At 40.4% G+C, this 15,870-nt stretch overlaps 1 protein-coding gene across 2 annotated transcripts in view; it reads left to right on the plus strand.

Moving 5' to 3' along the window:
* The window catches only part of LOC124113419 (hemicentin-1-like), a 114,190-nt gene that overhangs the window by 10,658 nt on the left and 87,662 nt on the right, over nt 1-15,870 (plus strand). For both annotated transcript variants that reach the window (XM_046473763.2, XM_046473761.2), the window contains exon 2: nt 15,235-15,312. The gene's annotated coding sequence lies outside the window, so the exon portion shown is untranslated. The remainder of the gene's footprint in view (nt 1-15,234; nt 15,313-15,870) is intronic.

Raw genomic sequence — 15,870 nt, forward strand, 5'->3', positions numbered from 1 at the left:
AAGGTTCACTCACTCACTCACTCACTCACTCATCTACCCACCCACTCACTCACTCACTCACTCATCTACCCACTCACTCACTCACCCACTCACTCACTCACTCACTCACTCATCTACCCACTCACTCACTCACTCACTCATCTACCCACCCACTCACTCACTCACTCACTCACTCATCTACCCACCCACTCACTCACTCACTCACTCATCTACCCTACCACTCACTCACTCACTCACTCACTTACTCACTCACTCACTCACTCATCTACCCACCCACTCACTCACTCACTCACTGTAAGCAGTGGTATCCTACTGTTCTGGGCCCTGTTGCACAAAGCTATCTTAGCGCTACGACAATCATAACCCCCATAGTTGAACATCGGCCTACAATAGTCGTAGCGCAAAGATCGCTTTGTGCACCAGGGCCCTGGTTTAGAGAGCTCTTGCGACGTACCCTGGGTACCAGAGCTGTCTGTGTTCAGTCCGACTCACTCATCTGCCCATGTGATCATCTCTGTCACTGACACATCTCATTTCAAGCCTTCTAACACCAAATGATCAGCATAGCAAGATTCCTGCCTTCCCTGTGCTATTGCCAATGAGCACATTCATTGTGTCTCCCTGCAAACCTATTGCACAAACTCCTGGCACTGACACTAACCTGCGATAATGTTGAGAGTATTAATACCATCAGGCCTGTCTACCAATGTGCATGCAATACCAACAAAGTCATGGTATAGTAACAGGTTCATTATGGTGTGCAGGTATTTGCAGTGGAAAGAGACTGTGATGGATGAGATAATGATTATTTAAAACATCATCTAGTTGTTCTTTGTAGCTTTTTTTAAGCTGATAAGTTAGTGAGTGAGTGAGTATGGTTTTGGAGTTTTAGCAATATTCTAGCAATATCATGGCAGGGACAACAGAAATGGGCTTCACACATTGTACTATCTAAGGAATAAAACCCTGGTCTTCAGATGTAAGGAATAAAACCCAGGTCTTCGGTGTGACGAGCGAACTCTTTAACCATTAGTATAGGGGACAGCCCCAGCTGATAAATTAAGTATAATGATATAAAATGTTCTGCATATTTTCAAATAGTCTGGCATTTGTACATCATTATCGAAATAAAAGAAAAATAAATGTTTCTATGATTGATTGTAAACAATGGTGAAGAGTTACCTTATACTTTTGCAACGATAAATTAAAACTTTAAATATTTATTAAATTAGATGTCAAATGTTAATATAAGATGACTGACTATTCATTAAATCTATACATTATAACACAAATGTTCATGTTTAATATGCCCAATACCACCTTTTCTATTTAATGAGTAAGATTTTAAGAAATTAAAAAAACATGATATGAGTAGAGAAACCCAACAGGAGCAATGATCGACCCAAATTCCCAAATGATTGCCAGCATTAGAAATTTGGATGTACTTAAATGTTTTCCCCGACCAGTTACACTAATGGCAAGGAGTTCATAATGCAATAGGAATGTCCCAACTACCTACCACCTACACCACTGTCACGGGATCAAGCCCATTAGCACCGGTGACAACTGAACGCCAACATATGATCAGCTTCTTAATCCTCCACAATAACACAGTTGCCACAATTTACAAATCAAGTCATGAACTGTTCTGACTTTTGTATTGTGCTTCTTCTTCGACTAAACAGCATCCTCGTCACTGTCAGAGAACAGGGGAACCTGCGAGAGGGGTCCCACACAGCCACATCATTGTGCAAGATCCCCCCTCCCCCCTCCTGTGTGGGTCAGACACAGCCTATACTCATGTCTGTCCCTCATCCTTATCGCCCATCTCCCCCGAGACCCTAATGACTACCTACACCCTGCCACTCAAGGTAATCCCCCAGGTAATGATCACTTTAACACTGAAGTCAGGGCAATTTCTACAGTGGCTGTGTCCGTGGTTCCCCTGTGTGGGGGGCCTGGGGAGGGGGTGCTTCAGCAGGTGCTCTGGCAGGTGCTTGGTCCTGGCACCAGAATCTGCTTGCCATGGAAAGATAGGAAGATACCTGCTGTAGTCAGGTAGTTAAGCCTGACGTTACTGTTAATACATGTTTCATTCTTTTTTTAACTTCAACATTTATGTGACCTTTAACTTGAGAACTGCATCATGGATTCTTTTCAAATTTGAGGAACACCTTCTATACCAATAGGAGAGGTGCAGTGCAAAGTGTGATTTTGATGCATGAATATCTGAGAAAATAGTGCTTTTTCCACATGTTTTGAACTTGTTGGATGAGTCAGGGTGTCAGGGTGTCAGTTATCAGTCAAGTTGACAGTCAGAGTAACGTTATAAAGTAGTCTCTTTATCTAGCAAATTGTAATTAAGCTTCATTTACAACTTATAGTTTAATTAGAGCAGTAAGTTATTTACAACTTGTCTGAAAAAATTTCAATCATCAGATGAACTTTTACAAGTTTGTAGGGTCAGAAAAATTTAATTCCTTGGTTTTGTTTGTGTGCCTACACTGAATTTTCCAAACATAAAGAAATTGTTTAATGGGAGGTATGTTTATTCCAAACCAAAGTATGTGAAGGTATAGTTATAGTCATCTTCGTATCCCATGCCAAAGTTTCTTTTCAGAAAAATGAATTTTACACACTGGTCATCATCTCAAATGAGTTTGTAAATTGATGTCGTAAATTCATTTTTTACAAAGTTATGGCCCCTGCTCTGTGCTATTGATCTTAGTGCATACTGTGCGAAACGGGGACAAGTTTTCACAGAAACTACTGAAGTTACATGAATAAAAGTTTGCATGCTTATCTTAGACCTAATTGTCAAGACTGAGTTCAAAAACTGGTCCCGTCAATTATTGTTTTACAGAGTTGGGACCTTTGATCCATGTTATTTTACTTGATGCATCGTGTCTGCAAAGGGGACAGGTTTTCTCAGAAACTACTGAAGTTAGATTATCTAAGAGATACTTATCAAGCCCGAGGTTGTTTTCCAGAGAAGGGGGACTTTTGTGTGTATTTATTTCATATTTAACTATTTTTTCAATGACATTAAGCGACCCAAGTGCCTGTTGCTTCTTAAGGCTTTATAGGAAGCATTTTTATCGTTTATATTCAGAGCTTATACTATATGAACAAACAGAATTCTAATGTGCCCCATGGCGGTGAGATAGTGATAATGCTGTTTTCATGCTTAAACAGAAAATACAAATGGAGCCCAGAACAATGCTTAATTTCAGGCAATAATGACTTGCCAAATCAGGCTAGACTTGAGTTGGATTCCATTTTTAAGTTATTCTCTAGGGTCTGGAAGCCAGACTATGGAAGATGCAACAAGGAGACCTATAATACAAATGGAGCCCAGGGCCCCGTTCCTCAAAGCGATCTTAGCGCTACGATGATCGTAACCATATGTTAAAGTAGGGGACTTACGATCACCTTAGTGCTAAGATCGCTTTGTGGAACTGGGCCCAGAACAATGAAATAAAGGGTTTTTTGGGCCAAAAAAAATATGCTGCATAATTTCAAGTTTCAATTTTCCTAGGCGCCACAATTTGCTATGCAGAGTTGTCTCCCATAGATGTCAGGATCTGCTTGTCCTGGGTTCAAATCCCAAATTTGCTTCAGCTATGATTCTCGGTTCATCGCACCATATTCATCTTAATTTCAGACAATCGTGACTTGCCCAATCATGCTAGACGAGTTGGTTTCCATTTTTAATGTATTCTCCAGGGTCTGGGAGCCAGACTCTGAAAAATGCAACAAGGAGACCTGTATCTCCAAGGTTGTAGAGTAAAGATTTACCTATTAGTAATAACCAGTGTTCTATAGTCTTTATCTTGAACCTTGTTTGTTTGTTTGTTTGTTGTTGACCTGACCTCCTGTGTTTATTGGTATAGACAATGCCAGTTGGGGCAGTGGTGACGAGCAGAGCAACACACAGTCGTCAGTCAGCACATTTTGGAGGCTTCATCATTCCATTGTGGCTGTTCCTGGTCGGGTGTGATGTTAAACATGGCCCATGTTGCTATATTCATACACTAATTTACTGCTTGATAGATCCTGCATGATAACATCTCTGAAAAGCCACAACACTATTAGATGTGTTTACAGTAATATGGGGAACTAGGGCATTTTTTCCCGAATAGTTAATGATTTCTGACGCTAATAATGCTGATAGTATGGGAATGAGGAATATTTTGTCAGTTTCTTATGTAATGATCTATTTTTGAAGCTTCTGAATTCTTGATGTCTATGTTGTGAGAAATGTGTATTTTTTTGGCCCCCCAAAATATGTTGCATAATTTCAAGTCTTAAGTTTTCCTTGGTGCCATAATTTGCTATGCAGAGTTGTCTCCCTTAGATGTCAGGATCTGATGGTCCTGAGTTTAAACCCAGATTTGTATCAGCTATGATTCTTGGTTCATCGCACTATATTCATTTTGTCTGTGAAGATGTAAATGGCTAAGATCTGCTTCACTTATTTTTTTCCCTCATGAAATAGACGGTACTGCTGCAAAATCTGACACTGAACCTGTCTCACAAGTCCCGAGGTTTCTGAATGAATAATCAGATCCTCATCCGAAGGCCCCAAAGAAAATATAGGATTACAATACCTATGTTCTGCTCAAAAGATTAGAAATGTCCTTGTATGTGTCTCGACACCCAGTCGTGGCAACATCCACCGTCTTTGTAGTGACGGACGGATGAACAGCTACATGTTTGTCTGGACTTGAACTCACTGGACTGATCAGTCATCGTGTGTAGACTTTATGATGATGTTAAGAGCTTGTATAGTGGAGACGCGGTTGGCGAGTTAGGAAACTTGACTCCTTGTAGTAATGCATGGGACCAGTTTGAAGAAACATGGCAGTCTTTTATGCTTGTGTTTGGGTTTCCATAAAAAAACATGTCTTTTTTTTGTGCAAGTCTATCAAGAACTGTCGCTTATATTCTGGTAAGGAATTTTGAAAGGCTTTAAATCGTGCACTTGATGAGAGAATGATATCGGATCAAGTTGAGGGTTATTTTGATAATAACGATCAAATATTGCTGTTGCCGGATGTCAAAACATTTCTACTTCATTCAATGAGTAATGTCGGTGATACCATCTTAAGCTATTGAAAATCACCCCTGCACTGTGTTCCGTGTAGAAATATGCTATTAATCTTGACTTGGACATATGTAGAATTTAGTCAACATAAATCACTGAAGGTGGAGGAATTCTCGAAATTCTTGTATTGTCATCTGATAATTTGAAAGTTTATGTTTTGATAGAATAACTCCGCATAATGTCTTCTGTCACTCGCTGGCTCACTGGCCAACATGTTTATTCACTCACTCATTCAGCAATTAACTCATTCACACTTTAACTCACCGCGACTATGCTTGTTGTAAAAGGCGACTAACGGGATCGGGTGGTCAGGCTCGCTGACTTGGTTGATGCATGTCATCGATCCCAATTGCGTGGATCGATGCTCATAATATCAATCACTGGATTGTCTGGTCCAGACTTGATTATTTACAGACCGCCTTCATATAGCTGGAATATTGCTGAGTGCGGCATTAAACAACAAACCAACCAACCAACCAACTTTAACTCATCAATTAACTCATTCCCTCTTTGACTCAACAATTAACTCATTCACTCTTTCACTCATCAATCAACTCATTCACTCTTTCACTCATCAATCAACTCATTCACTCTTTCACTCACCAATTAACTCATTCCCTCTTTAACTCACCAATTAACTCATTCCTTCTTTCACTCACCTATTAACTCATTCACTTGTTCATTCTTTCACCCAGCAATTAACTCACTCACTCACTCACTCACTCACTCACTCACTCACTCACTCACTCACTCACTCACTCACTCAGATTGGCAGCTTCTCCCTGTAAGCTACATGTCAGTGCGAGAATGATGATGATAAAACTGTCTCATGTGAATGAGAAAATGCCAGGTAAAATCCTCCTGCCAGTGATTGGAATAGTTTCCTTGATAAGATAAAGTTTATTTTACAATGCCGAGTAAGTGTCATCAATTGTTTGTCAACCTGGGGGAAATTTACTTTGAGGTATGTAAGGAGATCGCAAACAGCTTGATTTCTCAAGAGACAGATTGTAAACGTCTGATTGGCCAACAGTGTGAGATCAGAATGAGGTTACAGAGATGACATCGTCAAGACGGACTATACAACCGATATTGACGAGGTATTGGTGATCGTAAAGAGATTAATATTGTCACAAGAACCTGATAAATTAAGGCGAGACTGTGAACAACGAACCCATTTCACACAATCTCGTTTGTTGGGCTGGCCTGGTAGCGCCCCTTTAAGAGCAGTACTGCACTTGTGTCGATAAGGGGATTAGTGTAATCTGCTTCTATGCCCATCTAGATAGATGGATAATTAAATTTGGTCAGATATTGGCTTGCTCCTGTCTGTGCCCTGGTGTCAAGTAGCTCCATGGTTCTTGCAAAGTTTGGAAACAGCTTCCAAATTCACAAATCTTTCATATTCTCCAGGGGATGTAATCAGGGCGCTCCATTGGGTCGGTTAGCAAAACCACATCTAAATCAGCTTTTGCAAATAAACATTGTCACTTACACAAATGAAAAAATATGGTTATCGGTTGACCTTGTTGACCTCTGTGTAGCAACTTTGACCTTGGTGTGATGTTCAGTAATATGTTTTCTTTAAATGAGGGAACTTGTTGAGGAGACTAATCTGTAATTTTGTTATCAAAAAGGAATTGCTTTGTAGACGGAGAAACCTCTTGTGTGTGTGTGTGGATTATAAGATCAAATTGTGTTTTCTTAACCGCAGGTGTTGTTGATCATGTGATACGTACTCTTGTTATGCCATTGGCTTCATGTGTCAAAAGTTAATATTCTTCAAATACTCCCTAAAACCCACAAATATGAAATTAAAAATAGTATTAATACAGTGGTTATCTGTTATTTGGTAGCACATGCTCTGAATAGGAGGGCGGTCAGGTAGCCTAATGGTTAAAGCGCTTCCTTGTCATGCCGAAAAACCCGAGTTCAATTCTCGACATAGGTACATTGTGTGAAGCCCATTTCTGGTGTCCCCCGCTGTGATATTGCCATTATACTGTCCTTCAACGACAGGATTTTTGTATAGTATAAATGCATAATTTGTTCGTCACAATTTAGCAGAGATATTTGCCGACATGACCTTAAATTTTCACTCACTCACTCACTCACTACTCACACACTGAATATAAATTAGTGCAGCTATCAGACAGAATGATTTTACCACAGAGATCTACTGATGTTTTTGTAAAAGAGAAATCATAGCTTCATAATAATGAGGTAGCAAGAGACGTATTGAATGTTTTGAGGCTAATAACAGACAAATGTGTTGTGCCAAGAGGTCGGTGGAGGCCTGACTATCACAGTTGTTGTGTCTAACCCTGTGAAAGACAATAGGTGCAACGCAGCCAAGATTGTGTCAGTGTCATAACTGATTTACTCTCATCCAACGCCAATCACAACTAGCGCCGGAAACCAACCTGTGAAAGTTCAACCGGGGAGAGCTTGTGTTGCAACTTTTGGATCAGATGAACGTGATGATGTAGCAACAAATGTTAACATGATTGTGCTTTGTGCTACGGAGGCAAGGGAGGTTTATGTGTCCAAGTTTGATAGGCGATGGGTTGAAGGGCTTCTTTATCATGCTGAAGACCTGGGGCCACGTGGACACAAAATTATCTTAGCATTAAGACAATTGCAATTCACATTCTTTTACGTTGACTTACGATAGTCAAGCTATCATGGAACTAATATGGTCGTAAGTCTATGTTAGAATTTTGGATATTATGATATTCGAAGTGCTAAGATGATTGTAAGTCTGTGGTAGAATATAGGACTTATGATTGTCATAGTGCTAAGATGATCTCAAGTCTATGTTAGACTATGGGACTTACAATGGTCGTAGTGCTAAGATGATCGTGAGTCTGTGGAAGAATATGGGACTTATGACAGTTGTAGTGCTAAGATGATCGTGAGTCTGTGGTAGACTATGGGACTTATGACAGTTGTAGTGCTAAGATGATCGTAAGTCTGTGGTAGAATATGGGACTTATGACAGTTGTAGTGCTAAGATGATTGCAAGTCTATGTTAGACTATGGGACTTACAATGGTCATATTACTAAGATGACAGTGAGTCTGTGGTAGAATATGGGACTTATGATTGTCATAGTGCTAAGATGATTGTAAGTCTGTGGTAGAATATAGGACTTATGATTGTCATAGTGCTAAGATGATTGTAAGTCTGTGGTAGAATATGGGACTTATGATTGTCATAGTGCTAAGATGATTGTAAGTCTGTGGTAGAATATGGGACTTATGACAGTTGTAGTGCTAAGATGATCGCAAGTCTATGTTAGACTATGGGACTTACAATGGTCATATTACTAAGATGACAGTGAGTCTGTGGTAGAATATGGGACTTACGACTGAGATTGTTAGAAATTGTTGGATGTTGTTTGATATTGTTGGAGATTGTTGGAAATTGTTGGATGTTGTTGGTGATTGTTGGCGATTGTTGGAAAGTGATGGAGATTGTTGGATGTTGTTAAATACGGCATAAAGCAATACTAAATCATGGTTTGATAATGTGTTTGCAGTCAAGGTTTGGTCAAGTGGATTTCAATGTAAATGTCACTGGTATTATTTTCTTCTTCAGGATGGTGTGGATGTTGGGGGATGGAAACCTGAAGTAAAATCATATAGGGAACCAATAACAATAAAACAGAATGTTGATTCGTTTATGTAAGCCCTTTTATCAACCAACTCTCCGGGCAGGTGCTTGCTGGGTGGGTATAGAGATCCCCTGATGTAGTACTACCAACAACACTGTCAGACAACACTTTTCTCTTCATAAATTTCTAGACTATATCATTTGCCACCTTATTTCCAAAAGTGAAAATACCGTGTTTCCACTACGTCAGTAGCAGCTGTGTGAGGAAAGTATGCAATTCACTACTTGCCATAATTTGTTTGTTTGTTGTATAACGCCGCACTCAGCAATATTCCAGCTATATAACAACAGTCTGTAAATAATCGAATCTGGACGAGACAATGCAGTGATTGACATTATGAGCATCGATCCACGCAATTGGGATCGATGATATGCATCAACCAAATCAGCGAGCCTGACCACCCAATTCCGTTAGACGCCTCATAGCATAGTCCCCTGTCCCCTCTTACAGCAAGTATGGGTTGCTGAAGACCTATTGTAACCCGGTTCTTCACGGGTATAAAACCATAAAGCTTCATGATGAATCTAGAGAAGTACTGATGGCATAGTGTTGCGTCCAAACAGGAACACAAATATGACCTTAAATACCCATCCTATCTCTTCCTTCGATGTCAAGCAACCAGCACATATACTAGCCGTGGGAACAGTGTCAGGCACTGGTAGATAATGTCGAGGTATTTTATGTGGAATGGGTGGTATTTTGCTGGACGGCATTGCCCAGGATACTTCATGTGCCAGAAGATGGCCTACACAAACCGTTTGGATTTTCCCAGCACCAGCAAAATATCCCAGCATGATTGTTGTCCAACCCCAGAAAGAAATCAGATCATGACACCGCATGGGTTGTTTCTGTAATATATTATGAATCTACTTCTGACACTGATTTCTCAACTATGAAAATGCATGATTGATTTAATTCTTTTTGCCCAATAATGGTCACACAGGGGTCTAGTGGTCAGTCATGGAGTTGTGACCCTTGGCTGCCATGATCTGCTGTCTGAGGGTTTGAATCCCTGTTTTGCCCCAGTAATGATTCCTTGTGACCAATCCGAGCCAGGAGACCCACTATCTACCTGCTGCATCACTTTGTTCCTAAAACACCATGATACATTCTGTTCAAAGTGGTGTTTACATACTTATAGATGGAAACTTCTTATTTACTCTGAACACATTTACCTCTATGTTTCAAGGGTTCAGACAATCCAGTGATTGACATCATGAGCATCGATCCACACAATTGGGATCAATGACATACATCAACAAAGTCAGAGAGGCTGACTAATATGACTAAGCTAATATGCCAATATGAGTAACCAGAAGTTACTGACTGGGTACCTCTGTGCCAAACACCTGCTCATGTTGCCTCCAAGACTAACACTTAGTCTATGAAAACATTTCTTTAAAATAATTGTAATTTTTTTTTCAAACAAAACTTTCCTCTTCTGCTGTTTTTATATGTGGAATCATGGAAACCAGACTTGGTTTAGTTTGATCTAGACTTTCCGAGGTTTTTGGTAACATAATAAAAAAAATATATACATATATTCCACATTCATGGCGCAGGATTAGTTGCCTCCTGAAGCCATGTTTACTCACAGCACACAATCAGCAGGACTACCAAGGGTTGCTCTCTGCATGCAACCGGAATATTCCACCAAACTTTTTCATGTTGACGAACAACGCCCAAGGGCACGATGGACCTCAAACCAGAAAGAGGCTGTTCTCTGACAACTGGCCGTTCAGAGGGGATGGTTTGGATGACCTTGCTCCAGGTCCTGATAGGTAATTAGGATCTGTGTTCGCGTTCACACAATCACCACGTACTGATGCCCATCTGCAAGCAGTCATTTCTTGCTCAACTCCGTGTTGTCCCAGACGGGAAGAATCACGGGATTTCCAAATACCTTTGTATTGATTGTTGAAGATTGCCACCTTCAACTAGTATGGTCTCTTGTCTAATGAGTATTGACCATTTATAGGCCTAAATGCTGATTATCCTTGGTGTTTGGTGTGCACTTGGTGAAACTCAGTGACCATGGCTTCAGTGTAGATTCGTTAATACGGTAATCAGCATATTTAGAACCCTCCCTCAACAACCTCACCCGCTTACCACAATGGTGAAGGTCCAGAGAACAGAGGGGGTTAGAACAGCCTCCAGAACTCTGCTGCTTGTTTTAAGAGGTGACTGGATTGAATCGGGTGTTGATCAGGGTCATTGACTTGTCTGCTTGTTGTAAGAGGTGACTGGATTGAATCGGGTGTTGATCAGGGTCATTGACTTGTCTGCTTGTTCTACGAGGTGACTGGATTGAATCGGGTGTTGATCAGGGTCATTGACTTGTCTGTTTGTTGTAAGAGGTGACTGGATTGAATCGGGTGTTGATCAGGGTCATTGACTTGTCTGCTTGTTGTAAGAGGTGACTGGATTGAATCGGGTGTTGATCAGGGTCATTGACTTGTCTGCTTGTTCTACGAGATGACTGGATTGAATCGGGTGTTGATCAGGGTCATTGACTTGTCTGCTTGTTCTAAGACAGTGTTGCCTCAGTTTGCTGTACATTTTTAGTAGTTTAGTGCATTTAGTCAAGGCGCATCGACACGATACACAAGAAAAGAAGATCACCTTAGCGCTTTATTCAGCTGGTCCTCATGTTATCACTCTTGACCTACACTTTAAGTACCATCCAATTTCACTGTAGACCCGACCTGTAAAGATCCAGAGTAGAATAGGTCTTCAGCAACCCATGCTTGCCGTAAAAGGCGACTATGCTTGTCATAAGTGGCGACTAACGGGATCAGGTGGTCAGACTCGCTGACTTGGTTGATGCATGTCATCATATCCCAATTGCTTGGATTGATGCTCATATCAATCACTGGATTGTCTCGATTATTAACAGACTCCTGTCATAGCTGGAATATTGCTGAGTACAGTGTTAAACAACAAACCAAACCACTGTAGACCCACCTCACGGTAATAATTAAAACATTCCATTTTCGTTTTAAAAACAACAGACGCCTTTTTGTTTCTTGGAAATAATTTATTATGGGGTGGAGTCACAAATATGTGAGGCAAAACTTCAACAAACATTTTTTGTCGTATTCATCATGAAAATTGTGTGTTGTGCCAGATTAGATATTTAAATGTTAAGTTCTGGCTCCGGATCATCATCCTGTTGAAAATATTCTTTGTTTTTTCTTAACTGTTTCAACTCCTAAATTACTGTAATCGGACGAATCTCACCGAAACTATTTATTACAATGTGCTGTGGTATGGAAGGAGACAGACTGAGGCAAAGCCTTTATTCCCTTATCTGAGGAATTTGTGGGTTTATAGCATTATCCACAAGCTCCATGATGAAGCCGAGAGAGGATCATTTAGCAAGGCTTATTTACTGGTTCTGCATACACTTTATGTGTTCTGTTGGGCTCTGCAATCTGCACCAGACTTCTTGTTGAAGAGCTGTGATAGGCAAAGGAACACAAATGTCATCGTTTACAAGACAAAAACAGGGAACCGTAATTTATTCCACTGGTGTATGGTGATGTTTACGTATATTTTCCGTCTTAACCATGAATTTCTTTTCGTGATTGCAATAAAAGCTTTTTGAGGGGATGATTGTTAGACCATGTTGTTGGTTTTCATGGGTTCGGAAAATAGATGCTTTATGTGTTGATTTTTGTGTTTTAAACATTTTTAGCAAATTAAACACTGAGACATTTAGATGAAAAGTTAAATGGAGAGGTACTGGCATGTTTCATCAAAAGATGAGGAACGTTAACATCTCTCCTTGTCTGGACCATGACAATCAGACCATCATGCACTATGTTGAGGTAAAAGTTTACTCTATAATTTCTGAGTTGGCAAATTTCTGATTTTTAACAGATTTATCTGGTAACTTGTTGTGTTGCCGACTTTGCCTAAAGTGTGCTGAACCAGGCCAAAATAAACTATGCAGCTATTATAAACCTCAGCAAAGAAACAAAATATATATGTTGTTGTTTTCTATCAGTTAATGGGATTTTAACCACCGCCAAGAGCAAGTATCCCAATCATTCATGCTTCTGAAAAAAAGGTATTTCATCTTCTGGGAGAAAAATCTGAAGAACTTGGTTCAATGTAGACTTGACAAATTGTATTGTTGAGATTCCCACACAAGGGGGACAAATCTGAAGAACAAATTCCTGGTTTTATGTCGGCTTGACAAATTTGCTTGTTTCCGATTCATTTCAGACCAAGGGACCCGTGAAGATTCCGGGGTAGAATAGGTCTTCAGCAACCCATGCTTGCCGTAAAAGGCGACTATGCTTGTCATAAAAGGAGTAACGGGATCGGGTGGTCAGACTCGCTGACTTGGTTGATGCATGTCATCAATCCAAATTACGTGGATCGATGCTCATAATGTCAATCACTGGATTGTCTGGTCCAGACTCGATTATTTACAGACCGCCGTCATATAGCTGGAATATTGCTGAGTGCGGCGTTAAACAACAAATCTGAAGAACAAGTTCCTGGTTTAATGTCAGCTTGACAAATTGCATGTTTCTGATTTATTTCAGACCAAGGTTTTTTTAGACTTCCAATAGGTAGAAATGGCATTTGGTCATATGTTTTTTGTACTTCGGTTACTGAAGTGGTGATCAGTTATTTGATTGAATGGAGAAGGCATATTGTTTTATGACAGACAGCTGTGTGACAGCTATAATAATTGGTTGATAGTGTGAGTGACATGGAGCCAGGTGACAGTTTGTGGTTGTCTGTGTATATAACTCAACTGATGTTGTAACACGCGTTCATGTTCGTGTTTATGTTCATGTTCATGTTCGTGTTCGTGTTCATGTTCGTGTTCATGTTCGTGTTCGTGTTCGTGTTCATGTTCGTGTTCATGTTCGTGTTTATGTTCGTGTTCATGTTCGTGTTCATGTTCGTGTTCATTGATATCTTAAAATCAATGAGGGTGGTTGGGTAGCCTAGTGGATAAAGCTGAAGACCTGGGTTCGATTCCCAACATGGGTACAATGTGTGAACCCCATTTCTGGTGTCCCCCGTCATGATATTGCTGGAATATTGCTAAAAGCGTTGTAAAACCATACTCACTCACTCACTTAAAATAAAGTTTTGTTTTTTTATTTATTGTATATATTTTTAATTAGATCTAGATCTATATTCTATAACTTTTCAGACACATTATGATGATAGACCTGATTGTTTGATGGGTTAGTGTACCGGTTAAGGTTGGGGTTATTAAACAATTGTAAAACTCAAATCCTCTGATAAGCACTTCTATGATATCATGTTGTCAAATTCACAGATAATTGTAATTGAGTTTTGGGGTTGTTTGCAGGGCTAATAGTAGCCTTGACTGACAGCAAAACATGTACCAGTGAGATGGTATGATTAGGCCGTGACAGTGGAGTAAGTGAGTGAGTATGGTTTTACGCTGCTTTGAGCAATATTCCAGCAATATCACAGCGGGGGACACCAAAAATGGGCTTCACACATTGTACCCATGTTGGGAACACGGGTCTTCGGCATGACGAGCTAACGCTTTAACCACTTGGCTACCCCACTGGCCCTGTGACAGTAGAGGAAATGGAATGCCATTCAATGTTTTTCAAACAATATGATTGAGAAGCACATGTACACTGACTTTTCATTTCCACTGAGTTCTACACATGTCTTGTTGCAGTAGTTTGTTTGCCCTAATTAGCTGTGCAGAGTTATGTCCCCTGCTATTTGTAGGTTTTAATTCCAGATTCAGCCTTATTCAGAACCGAGGTCTGTCAATGCCATATCCTTGCTCAAAGGTTTGACCAAAGTGGTAAACTTGGAGCTGTCACACTGTGATATAATGAACTTTAAAGCTTGCTCACTCACTCACTCACTCACTCACTCACGCACGCACGCACGCACGCACGCACCCACCCACCCAAACACCCACCCACCCAAGAGTGGATATGTTTTAACATACCTGGTGGTTTCATAAATAAATCTAGGAACTGTTTCGTTTGTATTCACTCACTTATCTAAGAACGAGGTAAATTGTCCTGTAATCATGTTACACAGCCACAACTTCATTCATTCATATCATTCCACATTCACATCCACATTCAAGTTCATTTATTTATTTTCCAACCCTTTCTCACATTCACGTACACATTCATTCATCCACTAACCCTCATTCATCCATTCATCCCCATCATTTGTTCATTCTCGGAGCAGCGTATACTCCGACATTCTTTCTGCCAAATATAGTTTTCAAATTTCCTACATATGTGTTCCCATGAAAGGAGGCGAAACTGTATGGTAAATGCCATAAATACATCAGTGTCAAGTCAATCTTCTTCTCTTATTTCACCATAATCCTTGACAATCACTGTCACCCGATTCTCCATGTTCAGGCCTCCTGCTAGTTTCCACACAACTATCTATATAACTTGTTTTCTGTGTTTCAGAACCTCAGAGTGACTCTTCCTTTCTTAGTTGGATATTGTACCTGGACTTGTGGACAATCAACTTCTAATTGTGCTAAGGTAAGACGACAACTTCATTTGCTGGTGCCGTGTGTGTTTGTTTCCAGGGCTGGATATGTTTCTGGATGTCGTGCAACATGGAGGAGTTGATAAGTAGATCATGGATGAAGATTCATTGTAAAATACAAAATGAACTGATCATATTGTTGCATTGAGTTGATAACACTGAATCCATGGATGAGTGGAAGGGATACATTGTTTGCTTGTCTGGCTCAATTGTCACGCAATATGTGATGCCCATTCTTCTTGTTGCCAACTTTTACACCATATTCATTCACTCACGAGTTGGCTGAGAGACTACCTAACTCACTCACTCATTAGCTGACTGAGAGTCTGGGGTGTTAGACTCACTCATTCACTCACCCACCCATGGATGCACCCACTCAACCATTCACTCACCCACCCACACACACACCCACTCATCCACTCACTCACTCAACCATCCACTCACTCACTCAACCACCCACTCACTCAACCACCCACCTACTCACTCACTCAACCACCCACTCACTCAACCACCCACCTACTCACTCACTCAACCACCCACTCACTCAACCA

Source organism: Haliotis rufescens, unplaced genomic scaffold (genome assembly GCF_023055435.1).
Source record: "Haliotis rufescens isolate VD_foot unplaced genomic scaffold, xgHalRufe1.0.p SCAF_27, whole genome shotgun sequence".
Lineage (NCBI taxonomy): Eukaryota > Metazoa > Mollusca > Gastropoda > Lepetellida > Haliotidae > Haliotis > Haliotis rufescens.